Raw genomic sequence first — 6038 nt, forward strand, 5'->3', positions numbered from 1 at the left:
GTCGCGGTGTTATCAATCGGCGAGAGACGTCGTAGCAGCGGGAGCGGAAGAAATTCAGCGAGCGGTGGAGAAGGCAGGCGCGTGGAAACCCAGACATAAACTCTCTCTCTTTCTCTCTCTTTATATATATATATTTTTCTTTCTCTCTTTCCACGCGCTTCGAGGAGCGCGCGATGAGAAAGAAGTCTGTGATGCAACCGCAACTGCGTGTGACGTTTATACTCGTATCCATTTTTCCTCTCCCCCTTTCTTCGTCTCGCTCGTAAAGGGGGGTAGTTTTCCATCCGCGCCTCGAAAGAAGCGACGCGTTACGACGAGATGTATTCGCGAAAGTGGTGAACTTTCGAAATAGCCGCTTTTATTATTATAATCGATCGTGTTTCCCTCCTCTCGGAGAGAAAGAGAGAGAGAAAGAAAGAGAAGGGATTGGAAAAAGAAACAACCGAGCGATTGAACGGTGTAACTGGCCGGATATTGGCCTCGATCCGCAACGATCGGTCGAGTCTTTTTCGAATTGAATGGCGCGCTCTCGGAAGCGTTGTGATGTCGATAGATCGGATAGAGAATTTCAAGGTGGCCGTTTCGCGCCACCGGCAGAAAGCGTACAGAAAGTGGCAGAAATTTGTTTCACGGGCGCGGCGCGGTTGAAAGGGAAAAAACGCGGGAGAACATGTCACGCTGTGATCTTTCTTTTGATCCGCCACCGCTTTGTTCCCACTTTGAAGGTCTACCGAATCTGTTTCCCTGTCTCCGCCGTTTTCCATTCTCTTTTTTTGTCTCCTTGTTTCGTTTCTTTTCTTCTTTTTTCTTTTTTGTTTTTCCTTTTCCGTTTAACAGAGAGAGAAAGAGAGAAAGGCAAAGGTAAACGAGGCAAAGTTTCGCGTTTGTTGCGTAGACCGGCGATAAATCTCGAGGGACAAGCGCAACAAACCGCGAGTTCGTTAGTTCGGTTTCACCCTGTTATATCGTGTTTCACGGAACACTTATTATAATCCTTGAGAATCAAGGGTTGATATATATCGTTTGGAAATTTCTGTAACCAGGTTTGGTTTCCTCCTTTTTTTAACTTTCGGTTGTAATTGGTGGATACGTTTATCAAAATGTTTCGTTTGTTCGAAGATTGCAAATTTGATACGAATTTTCTACTATCGTCGAAACAAAATAAATCTGCAACATCGATCCTAATAAAATTACAAATCTCATCCAAATACAAATTTCAATTCACGCGTTCTTTCCACGCGTGTGTGACATTTTCATTGTGATCACCGATGAATATGAAATATATATACATGTGTATTGGATAGTATAGTAGAAATTAACAATTATTACGGGACAATGACGAACTTGGCGAGCTCCATTTACCCAATATAACTCGATAATTTCATTCCACGTGTCCATTTATGCATTCAATCTCACGTATCCATTATGCTAAATTTTTTCCAATTATCTATTTATCCAAAATGTTCGGACCCGCTTTGAATTGATAACAACTAGATATATTATATTTTACCAAAACATTTTTTCATATATATACATAAATGAAATAAATTCACGTTTCGCTTATTTTTATATCGAATCTCTTTACCTTCAACTTGGCATCTAAATTGATACCTTTTTTTCAATCACGTTCTTCTATTCTAAATTACGAATAATTGAAAATCCTCAAAGTTCTATTTTTCATAAACCATAAACCAATGTCACGATGCATCCAGAGAATAATTTTCAATATACATCCCTCTTTCTACATCCCTAATCAATCAACAAAAAAAAGAAACGTTTTCGATTTGCTCTAATTCATTAATTAAATCTTCCATGCAACAACTCGTCCCTTCGAAGTACCATTTTTCGTTGTGCCCACCACCGATCACACTCCGACAATCCCTTTCCTCGTTGATACAGAGAATTGCTTAATCTTTTCGAGGAAATAATTACGCAAAAACCCACCCCCTTCTCCCCGACACCTATTCTAATTCAAACTTATTCTTCAGCACACTTATATACTCGGAAACTTACCGTTTCCATGAATCATGCCTCTCGCTACACCGACACTCCACTAATTTCCGACGACGAGGCGACCCTCCTCCCCCTGTTTCCCCGCCATTGAAACGAGGCGAGAACAAGAAGAAGCGGAACCGCGTCGATAACCCTCTCTCCACCCTCTCTCCTCCCCCCTCGTGTATTCCAGTCTCGGAGTGCGACGATATTAATATTTTCAACGGCGTGCCGGGGGAGGGGAGGCGAGGGTGGCGCAACCCCACCGCATTAAAAAGCGCGCGCGGCAACCCTCTCGAGGAAAATGAATAGCCTCTCTCTCGAGGAAGAAGAAGAAGAGGAAGGGAGAGGAGAGAGTCCGGGGTTTCTTGCTACCGAACTTTATCGTCTGGCAAACTTTATCCTCATCGATGAATCTCGTGAAATCTGGCCGAATCGCGTCCGTGTCGCGGATCAATGCCACGTGGTCGTTGAATCGCGAAAAGCGACAGATTTTCCGAGAAAGTGTGTTCGTTGGCTCGTTCGTCTGAGAAAAAACGATATTTGCATACTTATTATTGATAACGTTTAATCACAAGGTTCCATCGTTGGATGGAGGAAGATTTTGTGGCAAGTTTTCCAAAAATACGAGTGAAATTAAAAGAAATGATTGGAGGAGGGGGTTCAATGCTGTTTTTCAACCGATTTATATTCCATTCGTTTTTAGAGGTTAATATTAGATCGTATAGGGGTAGTTTCGAATCGAAAATTTTTTCCAAAAATAGAAATGAAATTAATAAATAAATGGGGAGTGAATGGGAATTTTTAAGCGATTTCCTATTAGTGCTTAACTACTAGTTCGTTACAACTTGAGAGAGAGAAATCCTCGAAAGAACAATGAAATTGGTAAGCTTCGTTACAAGAATACAAATGAAATTAGCTCGATACATAAGTATTTTTATGTGTATATATCCTGCTTGTTTCCAAAAAACTGATTTGAAAATAGCTTTTCCACGAAAATATCCGATAGAAAACAATGCAACGTTGATTGACGCGCAAATGTCTTATTAAAGAATATCCGATTTAACGATTTAATGATCTAACTTGGACATATCTTAACACTCTGCAAAGAGAATCGATGCTCGATCTTTCCTTTCGATAAATTCTAGTAGTAAAAGCTGTTTCAAGCTTGATGAAGGTCGAGGAAAGCGTAAGGGAAAGCAAGAAGACGCGTGGAATAAAAAATAAGAGATGGATGTGGCAGATTTGACGGACGTGGAGAGATGGAGAGACTTAGAGAGAGAGGAAGGAAAAAAAGGAATATAAGAAGACGCAGGAAAGGGGGGACTCTCTATCGAGAGAATCCCAATTTGGAAGGAAGATATTTTGGATTTTCAAAAATTGGATCGAAACCCTTTTCTCGCGCGAAATGTTGTATTTTATCGAAATATTGGAATATCCCTTGAATACGCGGGTAGAACGCGGGACACGAATGAATTTATATAAAAGCCCGATGAATAGCTTTGACTAGGATCGACGAACAAAAAGTTGTATAACTCTGTGGAAAAATATCCAGCGAGTTTCTTGCACGGTACAACGGTATATAAATATATGTATATTTACTGGTGCGACGTTCGAGATACCAGAAATGGGTGAGAAACGGCTTACATTACCGTAGGGTGGGGAGAGAGAGGGAGGGTGGAAGAAAAATCTTGGAAACGCACGTTGATCAAACAACACGTTTTTTCTCTCTCTCTCTCCTCCCTGTTAACGGGTATTACTGTCTACTTTCTTATTGTTTCCGCGTTTTCTTCTCTTTTTTTCTCTCTTTTTTAACACAATACGCGGAAAAGAATGAAAGAACGAAAGAGCACAAAAGAAATGGATCGAAAAAAAAAAGAAAAAGAGAAAGAAAGTGAGAGAGAGAGAAGGGGGAACGAAGTGGAAGAAAGTGAAAGAAACGGGTGGAAAATTAAAAGAACGACGAGTCGGATAAGTCTCTCTCTCTGGCGCGGAGAGGTGAGTGGAGGGGAGAGGTGTAAGAAAAGACAGAAAGGGAAAAGATCGATAAGGAAAGAGGGAAGAAGGGGGTTCCCCGCTGCCAGACGAAGATAACGGTAGATCGTCGTCCAACGGGAGAAAAGTTCCGTAATTTACCAAATGCCAGTCTACCGCACCATGCAAATTCCTCGACGTCGGAAACTTAACCGAGATTCGAAAACTTACTTCCGACGATGAAGGTTAATCTCGACGTTGGGTCTTGCGTCGATGGAAACGGGGCGGGAGAGAGAAAGGGATGGGAAGAAAGAGAGAGTGAGAGGGTTTACATATTCGGGACACCGGCTCTAAATTTCCAGGCGAACGGAATACCGCTCAACCTCCGCCTCCCCTTCTTCTGTCCTTCGATCATTCGAAATTACGAATTCTGATCGAATGGTCAACGGTGTATCTGGAAAGTTAATGCATCGCGGGGGATATATAATTTTGCAATAAGTCCAGTGGCATCTGAGGAGAGGGTCGAAGAGTTATATATAAAAATGAGATCGATTTTTGAGGGAGATTTCGTTGTCCGATTTCGAAACAACAAAGTTGGTTTATAATTCTCGCGTGACCCACCGTGATCCAAGAATCCAAGTGTATTATCGTAATCATCGACGGGGTGAAAAATTACAGTGGAGAAGGGAGCAGCGTGCGGTTTCTCTAATAACCGATAATTTCAAGCAAACGAGCTCTCATCGCGTTGTTCGCGCGTAATTTTATTTTTTTTCTTTTCTTTTTTTTTTTCCTCCTCAGGTTAGTCAACAAGGCTTCCCTTTTTCCGAAGTGGAAATAATGGAAAAGAACGGCCGTTATCGCCTCGTCGAATAATTAAAAAAGTCGAATTTATACGGATTGATATCGACCGCAACAATTCGCGTTATCTCTTATTTTTGGATAGATAATTTTAATTCGTTTCCAGTGTACTCTATCATATCGATGATAATTAAATTAATTACCATTAAATAGTTTCCACTGTACGGAGATCAATCGCGGATATATTATTCGCAATTTAAATACATTAGAATGTTGAAACTGTCAATTTGAAATAATACATCCAATTACGTTAATATCTGTCGTTAATAAATAATCGTTTTAAAACGCAATTAAATTGTCAAAACTAAATCGATTTTAATCTTAAAATATCTGACAGAAATTTGTATCTATATACGTACATACATACATATATTAACATAGAGTTAATCAACCATGCGAAATATAAGAATGGCGAAGGCCGAGAGTGTCTTTTCTCGCGAATAATTATGACGTACAGCCGAGATAGATGAAAGAAAGTATAAAAATTTCAACGGGGATACAAAAGATTGTGGATTGCTCGAAAGAGGAAAAAGAAAGAGAAAAAAAGGAGTAGGAGGAGGAGAAGATAAAAGAGACGAAGGGGGTGTCCAGTGGGCGGCGACAATGAAAGTGCGAGAGAAGAAAGTTTAAAGGAACGGGGTTGCCCGCCGCTCTTTCTTTCTTTTTTTCTTTCTCCCTTTCCTTTTTTTTTTTCTTCAGCGACAGGCCCTAATGGGGACCCAGGTTCTCTGTCAGCCGGATTAACATCAACCCCGTCACCTGTAACGGCTTTCACGGCAACCCCGTTGGAAAGATGTTTATCTGCCTGCAAACGAGATTTTCTTTTCTTTTTTTTTTTCCTTCTCCGAAGGGTGGATAGAGATTCGGATGAGTTAAACAACCCGCCGGTATACATAGACTTAACTCGACGAGATAATTCTCCTTGGAGAGGAGTAGGAGAGAGAGAATTTCAGGAAGTGACGAAGGGGAAGAAGAGGCACGCGTATAAAAAGTTGCGCGATTAAATTTTCATTGTATTCGTTTAAACGGGGGATGAAGACGTTTAAAATGAAGTTGATGACGAACAATTAAACCGCCTCACCGTTTCGCTAATGTAACACTCGGTGGAATGTAATACGCCGTTACATATTTCATTCCCGTGGGAATACGGGAGGCGGCGGCGACGTTACCGGAAGACATTTTAAAATATGTTTCGTCGAGCAAAGGGCTCGAGG

The sequence above is a fragment of the Apis mellifera genome, linkage group LG6 (genome assembly GCF_003254395.2).
Source record: "Apis mellifera strain DH4 linkage group LG6, Amel_HAv3.1, whole genome shotgun sequence".
Taxonomy (NCBI): Eukaryota; Metazoa; Arthropoda; class Insecta; order Hymenoptera; family Apidae; genus Apis; species Apis mellifera.